This window comes from Emys orbicularis, chromosome 4 (assembly GCF_028017835.1).
Source record: "Emys orbicularis isolate rEmyOrb1 chromosome 4, rEmyOrb1.hap1, whole genome shotgun sequence".
Lineage (NCBI taxonomy): Eukaryota > Metazoa > Chordata > Testudines > Emydidae > Emys > Emys orbicularis.
The window spans coordinates 118,756,275-118,780,206 of record NC_088686.1 but is presented as its reverse complement, the minus strand read 5'-3'; the positions used below and the strand labels follow the sequence as shown (position 1 = coordinate 118,780,206).

General features: G+C 48.9%; 1 pseudogene; it reads right to left on the bottom strand.

Annotated features, from left to right (window-relative positions):
• Nucleotides 1-2,922: 2,922 nt before the first annotated feature.
• On the bottom strand, nt 2,923-23,214 carry LOC135877801 (p53-induced death domain-containing protein 1-like; annotated as a pseudogene).
• Nucleotides 23,215-23,932: the final 718 nt, after the last annotated feature.

Below are 23,932 nucleotides of genomic sequence, written 5' to 3'. Positions count from 1 at the left end.
GTCAGTATTCGGGTTCCCAAGGCCTTAGCTGCCCTTCTTTCCCTTTTTGTCTTTCTAACCGGTCTGGGAGTGGAGAACAAATCTGGGGATATTTCAGAGAAGATTGGGGGTTGACAATCTGCTGTGGATGCCTCACCAATTTTAGGGTCCCCATCTTTCTCCAATCCCCCTACTGGGAGTAAGTTTCCAAACCCTGGGAAGTCCCTCCCTATGAGCACCAGGTATGGGAGTTTAGGGACTACCCCTGCTGCTACCTCAGTAGTGTTCCCTTGGATCTCGATTTTTACTGGGATGGTGGGGTAGTAGCTAACTGTCCCATGCACACATGTTATCCCCGTACGTTTAGCCTGTAGCAGCTGACTACGCTTCACGAGCTTCCCTGAGATAAGCGTGATAGCACTCCCCGAATCAACCAGTGCCGTGGTCCCTACCCCATTTAGTTTCACTGGTCTGGTATACATATGTGGGGTTAGTGAGACCCCCACAAGGTGGATTAGGGAGCATGGATCTGCCCAGTTCCCCAGGTTACACTGCATAGGCTCCTCAGCACTGGGACACTGTGCAGCTATGTGTCCCCACTCCCCGCAGGCATAACATCTGTACGGCGCCCTAGGCATTCCCTGGTCTCTTGGTTTGGGCAGTCTAACATCACGATCCTCTTCTCCCTCAGTGCTCCGACTCTTTGTGGCCTCTGATGGGCCTTCAGTCTCTCTCTTTTTCCACCTGGGCCCTCCTGGTGGCCCAATCACCTGAACTTTAGGGCTTGGTGCTGCTAGTTTAACCCAGGGTGCCCCTTCCTTAACTGGTCGGGTCAGCTCCCTCGCTGTCCTTCGCCTCTCTACCAGGGCGACAACGTCGTCATAGGTGGAGGGTTCGTTCTGGCTTACCCAGGCACGAAGGTCTGGTGGTAGTCCCCTCATGTATCGGTCGATGCCCAGAACCGCTAGTATCTCTTCCGGACTCCGGGACTCTGTTTGCAACCACTTTCGTGCGAGATGGGGGAGGTCATACAATTGGGACCGCGGGGTTTTGTCTTCCTGGTACCTCCAACCGTGATACTGCTGGGCCCGCACTGCTGTCGTTACCCCAGATCTGGCCAGGATCTCGGCTTTCAGCTGGGGGTAGTCTGCCACAGCCTCTTCAGGCAGATCATGGTAGGCCTTCTGGGCCTCCCCACACAGGAATGGGGCAAGGATGCCAGACCACTGATCTCGAGGCCAGGCCTCCCGTAGGGCTGTCCTCTCAAAGGCCAGAAGGTATGCCTCTACATCATCCTCCCGTGTCATTTTCTGCAGCCAATGGCTGGCCCGTATGAGCCGCGTCCCATCATGGCCATGATTCAGCTATGTAAGGGACTTTACCTGGTTTACCAGTTCCTGCAACATAGCTCGGTCTTGAGCAGCCTGGTCCATCAGCAGGCGATTAGTCTCTTGCTGCAGCCGCACTGCCTCCTGTTGGGCGGCTGCTTGGACACGGGTAGCCTCCTGCTGGGCCGCTGTAGCTTGTATCAGTGCCCGCACTACGTCATCCATGGTGGTGAAAAAAAATAAACGCTCTCCCTTTTTGTTGTTGTTGTTGTTGTTTTTTTAAATCACCCTCCTTCTTCCACCACGCTGTGCACCCCAAGATCCCACTGCTGACACCAGTGTGACAAAGTTCCTCCTCTATCTTGGTGGGTCCTGCGCTTACTGACGGATTTTCTTGCCTCAGAGATTCACCATGTGGGTTGGGGAACAGCCCAGAGACCTTCCCCTCTGGAAGAACCCACAGTCCAGGTCAATTGGGAGGTTTGGGGGGAACCCAGGCCCGCCCTCTACTCCGGGTTCCAGCCCAGGGCCCTGTGGACTGCAGCTGTCTATAGTGCCTCCTATAACAGCTGAATGACAGCTACAACTCCCTGGGCTACTTCCCCATGGCCTCCTCCAAACACCTTCCTTATTCTCACCATAGGACCTTCCTTCTGGTGTCTGATAACGCTTGTGCTCCTCAGTCCTCCAGCAGCACACACTCAGCTCCTTGCGCCTCTTGCTCCCAGCTCCTCACACTCGCACCACAAACTGAAGTGAGCTCCTTTTAAAATCCAGGTGCCCTGATTAGCCTGCCTTAATTGATTCTAGAAGCTTCTTCTTAATCGGCTCCAGGTGTCCTAATTAGCCTGCCTGCCTTAACTGGTTCTAGCAGGTTCCTGATTACTCTAGTGCAGCCCCTTCTCTGGTCACTCAGGGAACAGAAAACTACTCATCCAGTGACCAGTATATTTGCCCTCTACCAGACTCCTGTACCCCACTGGTCTGGGTCTGTCACACTGTCAGTAACCCTTCTAAACCAAGAAGTTATTCACTCTCCTTTTCCCCGAACATTTAGTCGTGGGGAGATATTTTCCACACATAACTCCTGTGCTGCAATGCCACTTAGCTGAGGCCAGGATTGTTGTGAAAGCCTCATCCTGGGGTAGCAGCATGCAAATACACAAAGATTACAAGCTTTTACTTCTCAAAGACAGGTTGAGTTAGACTGACGCTGTATAGAATATCTCATCCTGCACATGGATTTGTAATATCCTACCAGTGAACCCTCTGGGACCAACTTCCTTGTTAGGAAAACAGACTCCTGGCCCCACTGAAGTCAAACGGGAGTCTTGCTATTTTAGCTTCACTGAAGCCAGGATTTCACCCCTGACGCCCAAGGCTTGATGTTTCCCTTCTGGTGTTTATCAATGTGTTTTATTTCAATACTGGAGCCCAATGCACAAGAATTATACATAAGTGGGACCAGCCCAGGGGATTATAATGGGACAGCACAGCTTTCACCATTAAGTCGTCAGGCTGAACTAGACTGGTGATCGTTGCACCAGACAGCTGTGTGAAATATGCTGATGTCCCTGGCACAAAAACCACCAGTGCAACAAGAACCCTCAATCAATCAAACAGCCGAGGGCTAAATGGGCAGAGACATTTGGTGAATATGCCAGGCACAATTGCTCCCATCACCCCCTCTCCAACAGCTCTGGATTGAGGCCCCTTGGCAGGGCGGCGCGTGCAGTACCTTGTGCTTGGGGACACACTGCAGCAAGACTTGCTCAGGGTCCTTCTTTCTCTGCAGCGCTATGAAGTTCACCTGGTACAGGCGCAGCCTCTCGTACACCTTCCTGGCGATGCCGCCGATGTAGGTCTTGGTGGTATACCACAGCCAGTACCTGGGGAAGGGAGCAAATGAGGGAGGGATTCCTCTGCCAGCAGAAAAGCCAAGGGCAAGGACGGGAACCTGAGGGGGTGGATCTTAAAGTGACGCTTCCTTTTTATCAAAAGGGAAAGACAAAATTAGGAAAATCTGGATTTCGAGGGAACTTAGTCGCAGGCACCATCCTGTCCCCTTGACACAGGTTATCCTCCAAAAAGCAGATTCCCAGCCCAAGAGTGAGTGAGAGAACTTACAAATGAGGGGCAAAGGTTGCATCAGCAGCCTATGGACGAGGGAAGGATTCCGGCAGCTGGGAGGAGTGGTGACCAGGAACCTCACTATTGAATGGATATTGGTTCTGAGTGGGAATGTACTAGCTTGAGCATGGCCCCTTCAAAGAAACCTGGCCTACAAGGGCAACCACGAATCTGCTCACTGCAATCCGGTGGGACGTGAAGTGAGGAGAAATAGAACCCTGCCGGGACACAAAACCAGCTTTTTTCCCCAGTGCGGCTGTACTGTGTGCCGAGGAATTGGGAGTATTAACTGGAGGTATAAAGCTACGGCATTCCATCCTTCTTAAGGAGAAAGAGCAACCCTGGCAAGTCGCTGGAAGGGAAACTGGCAACAGCAGCAGCACGGCCCCTGGTCTGGGGAAAGGTGCAGCTATACACCTTCTAGCCTCTCCTTCAAACACTGTCCGTGAGTGGGTCAGAGCTCACCAGGAGAAGTGGGTGACTTCAAACCGTGCGTAGAGGCGGGTGAACTCCAGCACCACCTGACTGGTGATATCATCCCAGGTTTGGGCTTGCAGGTTGCTGTGAAGAAGATGCAGCCTGGAGCGATCTAGGGTGAGACCTAAAATCAAGAGACACAAGCCTGTTTAAAGCAACAGAGGGTCCTGTGGCACCTTTAAGACTAACAGAAGTATTGGGAGCATAAGCTTTCGTGGGTAAGAACCTCACTTCTTCAGATGCAAGACATCAGATTCTTGCATCTGAAGAAGTGAGGTTCTTACCCACGAAAGCTTATGCTCCCAATACTTCTGTTAGTCTTAAAGGTGCCACAGGACCCTCTGTTGCTTTTTACAGATTCAGACTAACACGGCTACCCCACTGATACTTGAAGCCTGTTTAGTTTTAGATGAACATGGATTTTTTTGCCTCGCTTGTTGCTTTACAAATCCAAGTGCAAAGCAGCCTTGGGTAAGTTTTTTGGTTTTTTTAAGCCACAATTGCTTACATTTGGGAAATGCCAAATTCCGGCTCATCCAGGGCACTTCTTTGAAAAATATCCTGAATATCTGATTTGCTATTCCAGTGGGACTCCTAGCCTCAACGTGTCAGCCACTTGATTACCTCCTAAGCAGATGGATTGCATGACCTAAGAGGTATTTTTCTACCTCTGACTCCTTTACGTTTGTACAGCACCTGGCACAAAGAGGCCCCAATCCTGATGGGGACCCCCATGTGTCCCAGGGGCCTCTTGATGCCAACTGGCAGGGGGCACAGGAGGTGCCTAGGATTTTAAAAGGGCTTCCCTGGGCCCGATGTCTACATAATAGAGTGCCAAAGGGTGGCATGTGAAGTTTCTACCAACAACCAGTAACACAGTGGTCATCCTAATCACTGTGAGATGTATGTACAAATACTATTTAAGGAGTTGTGTATCCATACTGAAAAATACATTCCTAAGGTATGCAAGTTACGACAGGCCACCAGAAGGTGATAAACGTGCTCCTATCAGGCAGGAGGGAAGAGACATGTATCTGTCTAGTCATGTGTGTATTGTCCGTGTCCTAGTGGAGAACTAATTACAGACTGAACCAAATGTTAAGAGATTGTGAAGTTGACAAGAAAAAAAAAAATCTCACAGGGGAAAAAAAAAAAAAAATCAATCAGCATGGGGAGCATCCTATTTATAAGTTTATAAATGGAATCATGGAGGTATCACTGGGGGTACAGAGGTACACCCGGGATCTTTCACTGAGAGGGCAAACTGAAGGGCGCAGCCAAGCCTGGCTGAAATACACTGGAAGGATTTGGGGTGAGCCTAGCTCTAGAAGACATAAAAGTAACTAGTTAAATAAGTCTAGGCTCTAGAATGCGAGTTATGATTTTACTGTATAGGCAACCTTTTGTTTCTAATACACTGAGACTTGCTATCCATGTGACTCTTCTCTGTGTTAAATACACTTGTACTTGTTTTCACTGTAATCATCGGTACGTGCTGTGTGGTAAGTGGAGCTGTGAGGTGAGGTGGAACTGGCAAGCTGGAGGACAGGGGGTACTGTTCCTTTGGGAGCAGTGGATCTATGAATTCTGTGAGTCTCCAGTGGAACAGGGGTTGGACACTGCAGGGGGACGTTTGGAGGACTCAGGGGCTGGCGTGTGCCTATTGTTACAGATTTGCCCGTTACTTTGGGATATGCTCATTTATTTGGGTTACTCTTCTGGGGAGGGGGGGTTCTGTAATTCTATCAATGTACTGCTTGTGTCACTTGTGTTCTCATACGGAGCTTTACTTCTCCCTTCTGCAAGTCCCCTCCCAATGGAGCTATCCTGCAGGACCTAGGTTCCCTAGAGCTGGGTTTCTCCAGCCCCAGAACCGGATGAACACACCCACACACATTAACAGAGCAAGTCTGAGCAGACCGGGTCAATCAGCAGTGTCAAGCTGACCCCTTATATGCCCCTGGGCTCCATGGACTGGGTCAAGCAGCACTTTCAAGCTGTTACCCTTATGCATCCCAGATTCAGCCCGTCCCTATCCCCACTCTCACATCACAATTGTACTGGCAGTAACCTACTTGATGAGCACACCCCCACAGTATTTTGGGCGCTGCAGGGATCTTTAGCTTAGGTAAAAGAAGCATTGCTGTAGAATGAATGGGGGAAGCTAAAAACACAAAAGAGTAAAGTTCAGCAAGAGAGAGAGAGAGAAGCAACCAACTTAACCATAAAAGTTATTTATTAAATAATAGTGATAACTACACAAGGAGGGCTAAACCAACATAACATACATTATTAAAGGTTAATACCTAAGGTAGAAAGGAAAACAGAGAGAGAGAAAGAGGGGGATCTCACCCACTCCATGAGGCTTGAACTGGTCGGGGTTCCCAGGTGATGGTGGTAGCTCAGGGTCCTGAGTGCTGGAGACAGGCAGAGCCTCCAGCATGATCAGTCAGGAGAAGATGGAGTCCCAGTGGAACTGATGCAGGGTTTGGATCTAAGCATCAGAACACTTACTGGAGAGTGAGTAGGGATTTTTGTAGAGAAAATAACACTAGATTTGTTTCTAGGTAAACTGATGACTCAAGGGTTTTCTTTAGGCTAGACAATAGGAACTGATCACTCTTGGCTATGGGTGGTGTTTTCTTCCAGGGAGCTCACAATGCAACTAGGCAGCTCCAGTATTTTGGATATCAATCAAGGATTCCTTACTAGAATTGGTCTGATAACTGCTGAGCTGAGTGTGGGCAGGCATAGGTTCATTAACATCTGGAGCAGAGATTCCCATGATGCAGTGTGTCCCTGCTTTTCTGGTCCCAGAGTTCAGTGCGGTTCTCTGTTCTCCATTCTGTATGCAAATTGAGATGTCTCCCTGTCCCATCTTTCATGCAGATAAGGCTAGGGGAGTTGTCTCTGTTCTTCATTCTGTATGCAAATGGAGATGTCTTAATCTTGTCACCCTTGTCAGGAGGGGTCTAGGTGTGTCTCCCAATGCCCTTCACTGCTCTCTGCAAGTTTTTTCCTCTGATGGATTTTGGTTTAAGCAGAGGCTGGGGGAGGGGGGTGTCTTTCATGAGTTAGGCTGGATACTGCACCCTGGTTCCCCAAGAATACAGGGCTGACTGGTATCACTATCGCTAACCTGCAGAGGGACAGCAGATCCCACATGGGCTGAGAGGGAAGTGCTTGTGTTGCCCATGGCTGGCAGAGTTGGGGAGCTGACCCATGGCAAATACAGACAAGGTTTCCTCACACTAAGGGCAGGGGGAAGAGAGGTGCCTCACAACCCTGAGTACCCCTGGGAAGCGTCACAGCCCGTTGTGCGCTATGCTAATAGAAACAACAAGAAAGCCAAGGGAGAAGAAAGGAAAACCGGAATTAATAGGCTTAGACAAGCGAAACGTCTCCATTTGCCAGCATCCCCTCCTACGCACCACCCCCATCTCATCCTGAAAAATGTCTCTGTGAGCAGGAAATCAATTTAACCAAAGATAAATTAAATTGTCAAGGCAATTGTCTTTGTGTGCCATTTCAGTTGGCTGCATTAGGCCTCACTTCCTGTCCTAAACTACATGAAGTGAAGTTCGAGCCTCGATGAATAGTGACCACGTTATACCCCCATGCAGACAGCAACAGGCACTCTGGGAAAACCTGCAAATTGGCTTTTAGCTAGGTTGTTAATGCTCTGGGGCAAGAACGGTCTCTCCTATTACTCATCTGGACAGTGCCTAGCACAATCTCAATTGGGGTCCTTGTGCGATACTGTAATAATAATAATTCTAGACTGGGGGAATGGTGGCTGCATAGCTTTACAGCTCCCCCCCTCACCTCCTAAAGTCCACAACCATCGGCAATTGAATCACTTCCCCTCCCCCCATCTAATATTCATCAGAGATTATTCTACAACTCTTTGCTTTTAATTTAATACCGTTATGGATGCTGCTCCATCTCCAGATTTTCTATAAAATCCCCAAGAGCAGAAGCTGTCGGACAACCCTCTGGCAGCCAAGATGGCTGAGCAAGGAGATGCTGCCCCTCCAAGACTAGCAACATCAAGGGATTCAAGGGATCAAATCAGGGACTCAGGAGACAAAACGACAAATAAATAAATAAATAAATAAATAAATAAATATTTCTATATGCCGATGACATTCTCCTGGTTATTAAACATTCCAGATCCATTCCAAACATCCTACAAATGATCAATTTTAGCAAATTCTATGGCTCCAGTACAAATTGGGATAAGTCTGAAGCAGTGAAGATCCCAGGAGATCTAGTTGTAAGTGGCTTCTCCTATAGGAACATGAAGATGTTAACAGACAAACCTCAGATCTCTTGGCATCCTATTCCCAAAGGAAATTAAAAACAGTCAAGGATAACCTCGCCCCATTAGCCATGTAAATAATAAGCAATTTAAATAGATGACAGGCACTACCTCTCCCCCTTGGGGGAAAACTAAACAATTAAAATGGACGCCCTTCTCAGGAGCCTTTTTATTTTGAATTCCCTCCTTATCCATAGTCCTCCCTTTTATTTTACCAAAATCGACATGGTCAGGTCCTTTCTGTGGGGTGCTGGTAACAAACTAAAGTAGCCTTGCAAAGAGTACAGCTCCCTGTCAAAACACGTGGTTTGAGATTTCCCAACTTTAAACTTTACCATCAGGCAAACATTCTTAGCCACGCAGCACTGTGGCTCCTTCCCTCATGCTGTCGAGTCCCAGACTGGATCCAGCTGGAAGCAGAATTGGTTGCTCCTTTTCCTCTTTCCCTTTCCCATGGTGCTGCACACACATTACTACCGATTCGCTAAAGAACAATTACCAGCTATTGTGGAGGCAAAAATACCCGGCGTAGCAAGTCTACTGAATTTAAAAACAACCCCCTTCTACATACGAGGTTCTCTATCTAACCTGAAACTCTAGCAGGCAACCCCATCATTTGGAAAGTCTGGATTAGGAAAGGGATTTTGACTATCAATATTAAAAGAAAGGTTCAATCTAGAGTCTAAGAAGGAGTGGCAATATATCCAACTTAAACACACCATCTCCCATCTGTTTGGCCTTTGATACCTGCGATGACTCTGACCCACCTGAACTGCTTTCATATCTCCAAATATTACTCCTATTGCCAAGACCTATGGCACAACACTATATGCACACTTGGCCAGCAAATTTGAATTCAATATAGATTGGAGGAGGAACTAGGCCAATTACTGTCTGCTCATCAATGGAAACGAATTTTAGCTAGTGCTTCAAACTGTTCCTTGGACCTTCATTTAAGATTAATCCAGCAGAAAATCATACAGAAGATGCTTTGGATCACTCTCCCACTGTTCAAAACAGGTGCCACTAAGTCAGACAAATGCTGGTGCTGTGATTCAACAGGTGCTAATTTAACCCGTGTGCTCTGGGAATGTGTATGTTTGGGGCAGAACTTAATTGCAGAGTTAATTTTTTCCAATGAAATAAAATTGGGTTACCAGCTAAACATGTACTTTTAAACCTAATGGATGTTAACTAGAAGCACCTGAAAAACTGTGGCTAAGCAGAGCACTAATAATTGCTCAAAGGCTAGTACTACAAAAATGCAAATCCAAAAAAATGACCAACAATTGAAGACTGGAGCATAGACATTGTAAGCCTGGCTACTATGATGGGCTGAGATTTTCAAAACAGATTAAAGCACTGCTTAAAATCAATGGGAACTGGGAATCCAAAACGGCCATAATATTTTTGATGAATACATTGTGAAATGTACCAGAGATCACCCTTATTGGTCTAGATCCTGTATTAAAAAAGAACACTTCCCAAGCATCACCAGTCCAGTTTTGCTTCACCTTTATTAGGCAAATGTTGCAGCTAAAGAGCAGCTTGTCAGTCCCTGATGTTGGTTCACAATATAATCAATCTGTATTCTGCGCACTGCTGGAACCTACATTTTTACATTTCCTGAATTGCTAGTGTTGGAAAGCCTGATTCTACTTGCAACTCCAATGGAGTCACTCATGATTCACACCGAGATCAGAATCAGGCACCAAATTTACAACCTTACCGTTACTTTCATTTACTCTTGTGCATTTAAACAGTATGTAATATTTGTGAAGCATTTGGGGAGCCAGAAGGCATTAAATCAAAAGAGAGCGTTTTCTGTAGATGGCAAAGTATAAGTGTTTTCCCACCTTCTCAACCTCTTTTGATCCGTTACTCTGGAATAAGGGAGGAATATCTTGTTTCCATGGGATGGCATTGGTGTCAGTATTCCTTTATGATGAAAGGACCTAATCCCACCAACACTCTTCAGAAAGCAGCGGGAAATATTAGCAGCCTATTACAGTTCTTCTACTACTGATGTACTAAGCTTTGTGGTTAGGAACATCAGGGTCCAATGCACAAACCCTGAAAGGTGCCATTTGTTCACAGTTTAGTTTATTACATCAATTCCTTGGGGGAAATTGGAAAATAACCTACCAAGTAGTATGATTTTAGCACAGCTTTCCATTGCCATTTCTGGGCATATACTAACCTGTGACCCCCTGGAGGTAGCGGGAGCTGAATTTTAACTGGCCTGAGGAAATCCACAGTGGAATTCTGGGAGAGGCAGAGCAGGGGACCGGCTCTGGACTCTGGATTATCTGTGATCTCTGCCAGCTCCTCTGCCGACACTGGCAACACCTGGCGGTTGAACAATAATCAAATCAGCTTAACGTCTGATGCCTGAATACCTGAGTTCATTGAGGCAGAAAGAGGGCAATGGCCTTGTGACGTTATCTGATTAAAATATGACCACATCGATCATTGTTGCAACCACTGTTATATATTTGCAACAAATCTTGTACAAAGGTCATCAAGTGAGGCGTCTATGAAAAGGTTATGATTTGCTGGTTCTGATTATGCTATCTGTATGCATGTATCACTTTTGTATTTGAAGTTATGAGTATTGGCTCTATACCTGGATTTCAAATGTTTGCTCCTGGGGTTATGCCCACAAGGTATTTAGCCAGCACATCTTGGAGGGACTATTCAAATTAAGTGGCTCATCAAGAAACACTTAACTGACAATGGACCATGGGAGACGCCACGTTCCATCTGAAGTATAGGTAATGGCTTCCTGCAATGACTACGTGAAATGCATGGACATGTGACTTGTCCATGTGACTCCAACCACCATCTTGTTACTGTACTTTTCAAGAGTAAGAACAAGGAGATTCCCGCCACATGGCAGAAGAGATAAAAATCCCTGGAAAATCCTCCATTTTGCCTCTTTCCTGCCCAAACCTCTGGACTATGCTAATGGGAGCATTCCCTCCGTCAATTGGTTATCTTTCCAATGATTTGGAAGCAGCCAGAGACTTGACTTACCAACTTGCAGCAGTTTATTCCATCACTGCTGCAAGCCTGAACCAAGTAGGTTCAATTATTATATGTATTTGATTCCTCTAACCAATTTTAGCTCTCACCTTTCTTTCTTTTTATGAATAAACCTTTAAATACTAAAGGACTGGAACCAGCGTGATTTTTGGGTAAGATCTAAGTTATATATTGACCTGGGTGTGTGGCTGGTCCTTTGGGATCAGAAGAACCTTTTATTTGCAGAGATTGGTTTTTAAAGAACCACTCATCTCTAAGTCTAGTGTTTTCGGTGGTAATACAAGGACGGGAATGCCTGAGGAAACTGCTTTTATGACTTCTTGTTAGCCAGGGTGGTCAATCAGAAGTTTACTTTTGTTGCCAGTTTGGTATATCCTATGAGGGATTAGCCAGCAGTCTTGGAGTGTATCTGCCGTATTTCTCAGCAGTTTGTCCTGAATTTGGCACTCTCAGTTGTGACCCAAGAAGGCACGGTTACAAGCCCCAACGGCTCAAATGCCAGGCCTGACTCAGTGGCACAGGCTGTCTGCCAAGTGGGAGTGTGAATCCTAGTCACTGAACCATATTCTGCTCAGAGTTATACTAGTGTAAACTTGGCAAACAGGGCCCTGATCCAGATTGAGTCTTCTTGGTGCTACTGTCACACATTTAATTAAACAGCTACCACGACCACCCCCCTAACTTTAATGGGGCTGCTTCAGAGTTAGAACAGCATGAATAAGAGTAAAGTTTAACCCTCTGAATCTCACTCGCTGAGCTGGTCTGTCATGCTTTTCGTTCTTGGAGACTAAGCAAGAGGCTAAAGCTGCACGTCCCTTGACAGTGCTGCCTGCTGGCTTATCAAGAGCCTTGGTAGCAGGGCTCTGAGCAGAACCCCCTTCAGCCTTCCCCACAGAAGGACAGAGGGGCCAGGACTGTATCAAGGACAGTTGTATGGGAGAGGGGAAAGAGACAGGTTTGTTTGTGTTTTTTTAAACAGGGTACAGGATTGGTCTTGCCAACTCCCCTGTCCCACAAGCCCCAGACTGTGACCCGCCCAGATATATTTATAGCCTGGAAAGGTCAAAGCCTTGGGGAATGTGGCAGGAGGTGGGGGGACACAAAGGGAAGAACATTGCAAATTATTGCCATAATGCATGAGTACAGAACTCCTCAGCACCCAGCACACCAGCTGAGGTGAGTGGCAGCTGCAGGCATTCAGCACTCTGAGAAGTGAGGTACTCAGGGCCCAACCTAACACCTATTGACTCCACTGGGTATTAAACCAGGCCCTACCTCAGCAAGACGTGCTACGTTTCTCAAATGCAGTCACCACAGGCTTTTCTTGCCGTCACAGCCGCCTGGGCGATAACGAGGGGGGAGGGGATGGGAGGCTCTGCAAGGAGGGGAAGGGCCCTTCCCCCCTCTGGAATCACAAACACCGGAGGAGCAGACAGTCAGCATGAGTTCCCCATCTTCCTGTGGGCGGTGGGGCTCAGGCTTCTGGCTTCAGCCCTGTGGTGGCAGGCAGCAGGCTCCGGCCGCTGGTCTTTGGGCTCACCAACCCCCTCATCACCCTTGGCCCCCACTGCCTCCCTACCCACCTCCCCATCCAAGGCTTAATTTGTCCCCCAGCTTGCCAGGGCTGAGTAAGTCTGCTGTGAAAAGTGATATTTGTATGTTTGTTAATATCACTTTTCACTGCTCCCAGCTAGCTAACAAGTCTGCTGCTGTGAAAATTGATATTAACAATCATACAAATATCACTTTTCACAGAAGCAGACCTACTAGCTAGCAATTCTTAAACAAACAAAAAACAGCAACCAAAAAAGCAAAAGAAACAACAGCAACAAAAAGACAAGAACATGCAAAGCACCTTCTTTGTGTTTCTATTCTGTTTAGGTCCAGTAAAGAATAGAGACAACTGTACGTTGTTATTATTATTATTATTGAGTCTGCAAAAAAACCACCTTATTATTACAATGATTTGGACTTGTATGTGCGCATATTTATTTGTTTTTCCTAAAGTTAACTACGTTTTTCGGAAAAATTGTCAGGCGGCCACCAGCAAGAGTAGGTGGCTGCATTCTGAGGCCACCAAAAATTTGTTGGGAGAAACCTAACAAGTTACAATGCTTCACATATGGCCTATGTGAGTGCTAACCCCTGCCACACAGCTAATGACCCAGCCCATTTCACAGTGGGGGAAACTGAGGCAGGGAGGCTCTGTGATGTGCCTAAAGCCAAGTCAGACCCAGTTCCCAGGCTGATACTTGGCCCATCCTTCTTTCTCATTTAGTGCATGTATCCTATTGCCTACTCTCATCTCCAGCACAGGCCAGCAGTAATACCAGAGCTTGTGTTTTAGTTTTAACATGCACACACACCTGCAATGTGACGCTCCGAGTCTCCTCTGTGACTCCAGGAAGGAAGGTCACTTTGATGCTTGGATCCACTGTGGAAAAGAGCAACGTCCCCTCTGATGGGACACTGCATTTATTCTCCACGAGCCGAGAGACGACCAGGAACCAGGAGAAGTGGGGATGCTACAGCAAGCCATGTGCTTCTGTTACAAAAAGGTGGGGAACAAAGAAAACACAGCTGAGTGACACGTTACAGTATCTTTCAGACACATTGATTGACACCAGTTGAAGTCAATGGAGTCACTGAAAAAAAATCAATGGCTCATAATGTTTCATCGCTATATATGCAGATTTATTGCACGCATTTAAATGCAAAGCAGCACCACCAATAAAGCCTATTTTCTTAAACACCTGAGAAGATATTTTCACCATCAGAGCTGGCATATGAGGTGACTTTTCATACCCCACTCCTGGTATAAGTCACACTGCACAGACTGCAGAAGCATCCTAGACATTTTGGACACGAGAACCTGCAGCACATGTTGTGCTCCCGGGATTGATTGCTGGTAGGGTGGTAGGGAGAGCACAGATTGAATTTAGCACAGTACCCCGCAGCACTTCACAAAACATGGAGTAAGATGAGGTCCCAGCCCAGCAGATCTTTCAGTCCAACGCTAAATTGAGATGGAAAATTGCATTCCGGAGCTTGTAGTCTCTAGGACAACATTTCTCAAATGCAGCCACCAGGGGCTTTTCATGCGGCCATGACAGCCTCCTGGGTGGTGATGGGAGGGGGCAAAGCATCAGCCCCTCCCCCTTCCTCCTTGTTGCTCCTGGGCACAACGCTGCAGGAGCAAGGTGAGTTCTTGACCCATCTTGGGTGGAGGGGATTTGAGCAGCAGGCTCCAGTGGTGGGACTTCAGGAACCTGGCCATGAGGCCCTGGGCTCCGACTTCGGGTACTGACCCCGCCCCGGCTCTGGCCACGCAGCCCTGGCCTCCAGGTGCGGGGCTTCAGCCTCCAGCCCCCAGTTCCAGCTGCGCGGCGGCAGGCGCTGGCTCCCGGCTTCAGCCACGCGGTGGCTGGCGCTGGCCACAGGTGCCAACTCCCAGCCCCAGACGCAGGGCAACAGGGCTCCAAGCATGGGGATTTGGGCGCCAATCCCTGGCTCTGTCCACAAGGCAGCAGGTGCTGACCCCTGGCTCCAGCCGCGGAGCTTCAGTTGGCCTCTAGCCCCCAGTTCCAGCCGTGCGGTGGCAGGCGCTGGCCCTGGGCTCCAGCGATGTGGCCCTGGCCCCTGGTGCTGATCCCCTGCCCCAGCTGCACGGTAACAGGCGCCAACCCACAGCTCCAGCCACGTGGCTCCAGCCCCTGGTGCTGATCCCCTGCTCCAGCTGCAAGGCAGCAAACGCCGACCCATAGCTCTGTTCCCGGGCTCCAGCCATGCGGTGGCGGGAGCTAACACTGGGTACCAACCCCTGGCCCTGGCCACGTAGCAGCGAGCGCTGGCTCCAGCCACGCAGCATTGGGTGCTGACTCCTGGCTCCAGCCACGCTCTCCTGGGCTCCGGCACCCAGTTCCGGGCTCTGGCCGTGCGGTGCAGACACTAGCCCTGGGCGCTCACCCACAGCTCCGGCTGCGTGGCAGCAGGCTGTGATTCCTGGCTCCAGCCATGCAGTTCCTGTCCCCAGCTCCGGGTTCTGGCCACGGGCACTGAGCCCCGGCCCTGGCCGCAGGGCAGCAGACACCAGGCCCTGGCTCTGGCCATGCAACAGTGGGGTTCATCACCTACCCCCATCGCGTCTGGCCCCCACTACCTCCCATGGCCCTGTATCCATTTCCCCCACACCCCGGACCCTTCTGCTTTCCTGGCCTTGCATCCATCCCTGCCCCATTGCCTTGGACCCCCACTGCCTCCCCCTTCGGCCTCTCCATCCGGGGCTTTATGGGTCCTGGGGCTTGCTGTGAAAAGTGATACTTGTATGTTTGTTAATATCACTGATCACTTTTCATAGCCTTCCAGGTAGCTACTAAGTGTGCTGTGATATTAACAAATATCACTTTTCACAGCAAGCCCCAGGACCCACTAAGCCCTGGATGGGGCGGGAGGGCCGAAAGGGGAGGCAGCATTATTTTGGTTATTGAGTCTGCCAAAAACCCCTACAAATACGCATTACAATGATTTGGCTGTGAATCTGTGCATATTTAATTGTTTTTCCTAAAGTTAATTAAGTATTTTAGGTAAAAAAAGTGTCAGTGTGGCCACCAGTGAGAGTCGGTGGCCGCACTCTGAGGCCATCAAAAAATGTGTTGTGAGAACCCCGGCTCTAGTAGCCACGCCTCTGTATTAGAGAGGAGGGCTGCAGGTGCAATCCCTTTATACCAACTGGACACATCTCAGGTTCATGAGAGGCTTCCAAGCTAGCCCTGGGGACTGGACAAAGTCAAGTCCTGCCCCCTGCTGCAGGGCAAGTCAGATCTCCTGCCTATGACCAGGAGTTAATCCAACCTGCTCACCTTCGGCTTTCCTCTCTGCTCCACCTTGGTTTGCAGGTCGCTCCAGCTCTGCCCATTGAAGGTCCGAACTACCACTTCTCGCTCACGCAGCGTCTGAGGGGAGGTGTAAGGCATCCAGATCTGCACCTCCTGGCAGGGGACAACAGGGCATTTCCATGAGACACCAACAGAACGGCACCCCTGCTCTGGAGACATTCTCTTACCTGGGCAAGCAGGGGAGGCCAATGTGATGGGGTGTGGCAAGCCTCCGTGCTCCTCACTCCCCGCTGGAGGCCCCACTTCTCTGCTACCCACCACCCCTGGAAACAGCTTTCTGAGAGGAAAAGAGCAGTGAGCACTAGATCTCTAGGCTTACCTAGGGAAGCATCGCAGAAGCAGGCATTGTGGGAACCATGGAGAGCTTCTTCTCCAACAACACCCAAACAAGGCCAAAAGAAAAGGAGCTGCTTGCTGCTAGCAAGGTAGTTCCTGGCTGGAGACGGTGGTGTGAGGAGAGATGCTCCCTAGGCTACAGGCAAAGGAACCACACTGGGCCAGGGCCCATTGCTGGCCACAAATCGGCGGGCAGAGCTCAGGAAGAACCCTGCTGATTTAATTCTGGGGAGGGAATTAAGCACCAGAAGGGTAAGAAACCATTTGATTTATGATTGGCCCTGAAGGGCAAGGGACTGCTTCTATTCAAGTTGGCTGAACCCTAGAAGGGGTCTGAGCTGTGTGACCTGGCCAAGCCACAGAAGACCCACAGAGGTAGGCAACACCACACCCAGACACTGGGGGACGCTCACAGGGGTAAGTGCAATCCACCACAGGCAGATTTTAGGCAGAGAGTGGGGGGTGGTTCTGAAAACTTCTCTCTCCTGCAGCCCACCAGCCCCAGAGTCTGCCAGAACCGCTGCCCCCAGTTCCCTGGCTATGCTCCGGGCAATGCTCAGGTGGGGATGTTGTGCAATGGCCTCCCAGAAAGGCCAGTGAGCTCCTGTTGGCCATGACTGGCTTCACTGGACTACTCATGTAAGCATCCATCAATGGGTCCTTTTCCTGGCAGACGGAGATCACCCCCAGGGGCCGGCTCTCCCCCTAGGAGGAGTTCATGAGCTGGGTGGGAGGAGGTTCTCATTGACAGAACAGCCTGCATCATAGCAGAAGAGATGGGGAAGGTGCGGGGACAGCGTGCTGCTGGAGGGAAGACACTGCCCTTTTGGGGATTTGCCCTGGTGCTGAGAATCCCTTTCAAGTTTGATCCTTGGGGCTATTTACAAGCAGTGATTTGTGGTTCACAGATCCCAGCAGTCAACATACTGAGGCCTGGCAGCCCCACAACATGATCCTTTCAGGCCACTAACAAGGATTTTCTGGCCCATCATATTTGCACATATGGACCCATGATAGGCTATAACACACAGAGTTCTGCCCAGCCCCGTCCTGCCCCTCACGTGTTCTTACCTGCTGGAATACAACCCCATGAGGCCGCAGCTCCAGGACTTCACTCAGCAGGATGTCATAGTGCCTCAGTTTCACCCACTGCGGGTCAGGCGAGAGCGTTTGGAAATGGATCGTTACTGAGGAGGTGGCAGCGCCCGGGGGGAAGTAAAACTGGATGCCGCAGGCCAGGATGACTTTGCAGCCATCGGGGGTCACAGTAAAGCTTATGAAAAAGAAGAGATGCATGAATGACTTCTTGCAATGACTCGCATTGGTGTATACAGTGTTGCTGTAGCCGTGTGGGTCCCAGGATACTAGAGAGACAAAGTGCGTGAGGTCATATCTTTTATTGGATCAACTTAATCTGTAACGCACTAACCCCCCTTTTTATCCTATGACTATAGGAGTGTTAATGGGCCACTTCAACGTGACTGGTCCCTTAGAATATGCACTAACTACTTTTGCTAAAAAACTATCTGTTCCATCTTGCATGTAGCTGTGACACTCCCCAGACCTGAGGAAGAGCTCTGTGTAGCGTGAAAGCTTGTTGCTCTCACCAACAGACACTGGTCCAATAAAAGATATTTCCTCACCCACCTTGTCTTCCAGTGACATCACACGCCATTAAACTTTTGCTTTCCTGTGTCTTGTGACTGGCAAGACAAACTCCCTGCACGTAATGAAGTAAAACTCTGACTTGTCTATTTGGACTGGAAACAAGTTGAGGCAGAGACTATCCCTAATAATGTATATGTACAGCACCTAGCAAAATGAGACCCTAATCTTGACTGAGGCATCTAAGTGCTACTGCAATACAAAATAATAAATAGTAACAAAAACAACAGAGACACTGCGTGAAATACCTGTCCTCACTGGGTACAAGGAACACTCTTCCTAGCTCTCCTGAGCTGGATTCATCTGCAGTGAATCAGAAGAAGAGAAGTGAACAGGGGTGGGTAGCAGGCAGGCTGGAGGCAGACAGTCCATTGATTTGAGGGGTGCAGGTGATAAAGGAGCATTCCTCTTGCAACACTGTGCTCATCAGGGGCTGGATCCAAATTCCAGTGAAGTCAGTGCGAGATTTTCCATATCCCCACCATGGGCTTTGTATCGGGTTCCACAGGAGGATGGACAGAGGTCAGTGAACTTTTGATGCATCTCTTTTCCTGCACTTAGCAGCTGTTGGCTGGGCTGTACTGGCATCGCTGACTCTTCCCTACCCCTGCCTGTTTATGATCTAAATAGCAGATGCTTTTCGGGATCTTTTTGCTTGCAGCTTGAGGACTTTCCCAAGAGGCTGACTTCCTTTTGCCCAGTGACTCCCCCACAACCCCACCTCTGCATCACCAGCAAGACCTTTCCAATGATCAGGCTGAGCAAAAGCATCTCCAGAGATTTTTTTATACCTTGGAACTGACTCAAAAAATTAGAATCCCTCCCATAGAACTAGCACAGCCTGTAATTGAAGACACAGGCAACCTAGTGTAGGAACTTCTGGATAGCCGTCCTCTCCCTTATACACCCTCTAGTACAATGAAGCCCACATCTAACTTAGATTGTAAACTCTTTGAGCGAGGCGCTCACTCTTCCGTGTGTCTGTGCAGTGCAAAATACACCTGCAATGATGCCATATCAATAATGGTCCATTTTCTCCCCCTCATCTCCAACAATCACATTCACACACCAGCTTGTGACACTTGCTAGAGCCTGGGAGCAGCTGTCTGAGATGCAGTCAAGCCAGAGACGAAATTACCAGATTGCAGGGGGATCTCAGGTTCTCCTAGCGGATTGCCCCGCAGATGCACGAAGGGAGAGCGCTGGATCTCGGGGGGGGATGGAGCGGAGCCAGTTGTTCTGCAAGTCAAGCCTGGACAAGTTGGGAAGGCTGGAAAGGGATGCGGGGACAGTCACCAGGAGATTGCTGTGAAGACGCAGCTGCTGCAGAGACCGCAAATTGGCTGCAAGTTAGAACAAGAAGAAAAACTGCCCCCCCCAACTCGGTAAATACATGAGTAGTGATTCTAACAACCCCCAACATACACATCCATCCCCAATTCCCCTCAGCAAGCACCCAGAGCACCACCCCAGCCTGCCTGCACCAGACCCCCAAACACACACACAAATCATGGATATATTTAAATCATGAGAGAGGCACAAAGCTCGTGGGTTCAGAGAATTAGCAGGTTGGGAGAGCAGTAAGTTCTTTGGAACAGGGACTGTCCTTTTGTTCTGTTTGTACAGACCCTAGCTCAATGGGGTTCCGGTCCATGCGTGGGGCTTCTAGATGCTACGGCAATATAACAACCACGGCAGAAACCTGGGCATAGGAATACAAAAATCAAAGCTGTGGAAATAGGCCCATTCAGAATACAGGTTTGAGATCTCAGAGTCCAGCACTGAACGGCTTTCTGGATTGGTCTGGACTCAACACAGATGTCATTTAGAACCGAACAACCCATCAATATAATTAGCCCTCAGTGTGTTGCCTCACATCAGCAACTGCAGAGAAGCTGGGATCCTGTCAGAAGCCAGTGCCCTAGCCTGCCAAAAGGCTGGATCCTCAGCTGCTGTATGTCAGTTTGAAGGCAATGGCGTTATCCTGATTTATAACAACTCAGGATCTGGACCAGAGTCTTCTGAATCTTCAAAGTGCCCGGTTTGCTCCCTGACTAAATTGACAGGGCTCCATATAGACAATATCCTGCTCCTAGCAAGTCGTGTAAGAGATACCTCCCGATCCACAGCCCTGCTTGGGGGTGATGAAGCAAGCGGGGCAGTGACAGACACCGAATCCCATTTAAAGGCTAGGTTTTACATGCCTTCCTGTTCAAAGACTCCCTAAAACCCACCCATTCCATGTCAGGAGCTAGGGATGTTCATTCTCTCTTTCTTCTGGGTGCACCTCTTACCAAGTGAGTCTGGGACGCCTATCAATTGATTCCCTGAGAGATCCAGCTCCATGCAGTTATACAGACACCCGATCTCGTCGGGAAGTGATTGCAGGGTGTTTTCAGACAGGTCCAGTCTCTGCAGCGCTGCCAGCTCCCCGATGCTCCGTGGTAGATCCCGGAGCTGGTTTTTCATGGCAGAGAAGAAAGTCAGCTTACTGAGCCGGCCAAAGACTTCGGGCAGCTCCACCAAGCTGTTGTGGCACACCAAGAGCACATGGAGGCTGGCAAGGTCAGTGACGCAGCTGGGCAACCTGGAGAAGCTATTAAAGCTGAGATCCAGATGAGTGAGACATAGCAGACTCCCAAAATCTTGTGGCAAGGTTGTCAGGGAACCCTGCTGACAAGCACCGAATTCATCCTGGGCATGCCCACCTGGGGGCACGGAAAAACAGAGAAAAAGGAGTCCATGTTACATGGATTCTGCTAAACTAGCATCAGATTGGCATGTACAGCTCCCTCTGAAATCGACAGCATGGCAAACTGGAAGTTTGGACAATGTTAACGGGGGCTGGAGGGATTGGTGCGTGCACGCAGATTACAAGAGCAAGATGTATACATGGCCTAAGGGCTAGTGCACTAAAGTGTGACTCAGGAGACCTGGGTTCTATTCCCAGCACTGTCACTGGGTGGGCGAGTCACCTGTATGACTTCACCTCTCTGTGTCTCAGTCTCTCCATCTGTAAAATGGGCTGTATCAATTGTGGAGGGCTCTGTATGGGGGGGGGGAATTCTGTGGAGCAGGGCATCTGCACTGTATGTATGAGGGGTCTGTTTTAGCAGTCATTCTTTTTTTCGGTCCAATCTGACCCCTGGATGTTGGACACCTAAAATTTTGGTGTTTTAACAGCCGAGGAGGAGAGGAGAGATTTATCTGGTACACAGTGGGAGAAGGGAGAACTAGGAGTTATAGGATGCACTTATGAAAGAGGCAATTTTAGCTGAAGATGGGGAAATTTCTCTGAGAGGGAGGCATATTTGGCTGTGGCACAGTTTCCCCAAGGGAAATGATAGAAGTTTCACTGCTTGGGACATTTAAAACTAGCCTGGACAGCAGCACATCGGTGATAACCCGTACTGGCAGGGAGGGGGACTGCATGGTCTAATAGCTTTCCCCATCTCTAACTTCAACAAGTCTAGGTTTGATGGGAGCTGTGCTCCAAATAACAAATCCAGCATATTCAAAGGATTTCTGGCTTGCTTGAGACTACCAGGACAAGTGACTCATGTGGGAGAGGAAAACAAAAAAAAAAAATGTGGCAGCCACATGATTTAAATTCACACTTCCAGAAATGTACCAATATCCTCCCTCCCTCCTACTCACCACCCTCCTGCAGTGCAATTTTAAATGCTTACATTAGAGGATACCACAGGATTTTTTGTTGTACAATAGAAGAAAGATTAATATTTGAGAAACCCTGGATTAGCAAATAGTAGGGCTTAAATAAGGAATTCTTAGCGAACCAAGTTTTTCTACTTTTTTCAGGATACTCAGAGTATCTGAGCACTTCACAACATAAATCTATGGAAGTAGGGAAGTATTAATATGCCCATTCTACAGATGGGAAAACTGAGGCCCAAATCCACAAAGGTATTTAGACTTCTAACTTCCCTTGATTTCAAATACCTTTGTGGCTCTGGGCCAGAGATACTTGCCTAAGGTCGCATTCTGGTGGAGCAGGGGAAATGAACCAGGTCTCCTGACTCTCAGGTTAGTGTCCCAACCACTGGACCATCCTTCCTCTCTGACATGCACATACAGTTCCCCCCAGAAAACTGGGCGGGTTCAACATTTTTCCAAGATTACTAAAGACACACCATTCATATTCACAGCCTCCTAGCATACAAAAACTGGGAAGCCAAAGAAGCAATACAATGGTCAACAGGTATTTATTGAATGTCATCATGCCATAGGCTACACGTCATAGGCCTATCCACTCCAATACTTTTTGTGCTCCTGATAAGTTAGTTTCTTTGCTGTTCATTCTCGAACCAGGTTCCCAGCCTGTGCTGCAGGGCACAGGACGAGGAGTCTGTTCAGAAAGCTACAGCAGAAGGAAATGCAGTGAAAGGAATCATTACATCTCATAAGGGGGAGGAGGGGAAATAATCACCAAAAATAATTTCAATCAGACTCTCCACAACTAAAGATCCAACCAGTCTCCATTCAAGTGACAGTCAAATAAAAGGCTGCACCTGTCAGACTGAATCAAGTGAGGAAATTGGTCCCCAGCAGCTGTGGAAACAAAGGATGAGAATAACAGCCCCTGTGCTGGATCTTGCTGAATCTGCATGCTGCTCCCCGTAAGGCTAACGGACCCAAAGCCGCTGCAAGGGGCGCTAGTGCACAATGGAAACCATAAAGCGCATCCAACCTGTAGGAGCAGATGGAAAGAGCCACGCCCAGACGAATGTGCCGGGATGCTTTTCCATGTCTTACCTTTGAGCACCAGGGACTTCAGGCACTTCAGGACAGGAAGGCTGCTCAGCGTGGAGTCTATGAGGGCCTCGTTGCAGTTCAGCCGCAGGAATTCCACCTGGGTCACCTCTTCCCTTCGTTTCTCAAACAGCTCGAGGAACTGGCGACAGCCGTCAGGGTACACATCTAGGTTCAGCCTGTTGCCTGCAAGGCGGCAGCGCTCAAGTGTGGCAGTCACCAAACTGCCCTCCCCCAAAGCCTCCCCAACCTCCGGCAGCTCTGCCATCTTCTGCTGTTAGCCCACTGGGGCCGGAGCACGTTTTGACTTGCCAGGCAGGCAGGCACTAGCAGCACCACAGGGCAGCCGTGATGACGAGAAAGGAGGCTCTGAAAGGGGACATGAGCACACAGTGAAGCCCTATTGCCTTTGCAGAGCCTGCCTAGAAGAAGCTTATAAACACAGCAGCTTCCAGCCGCAAGAAGATACATGGGGATTGTACACACAGCATGTCACTACAGATTTTAGGGGCAGTTGGTATAGACTTTAAGGCCAGAAGGGACCATCATGATCATCTAGTCTGACCTCCTGTACATCGCAGGCCACAGAACCTCACCCGCCCACTCCTGTAATAGGCCCCTGAACTCTGACTGAGGTACTGAAGTCCTCAAATCATGATTTAAAAGACTTCAAGTTACAGAGAATCCACCATTTACACTAATTTAAACCAGCAAATGACTGTACCCCATGCTGCAGAGTAGGGTGACCAGACAGCAAGTGTGAAAAATCGGGACAGGAGGTAGAGGATAATAGGAGCCTATATAAGACAAAGCCCCAAATAATGGGACTGTCCCTATAAAATCGGGACATCTGGTCACCCTACTGCAGAGGAAAGTGAAACCCCCGCAGAATCTCTGCCAATCTGACCCAGGGGAAAATTCCTTCCTGACCCCAAATATGGTGATCAGTTAGACTCTGAGCATGTGGGCAAGACCTACCTGCCAGA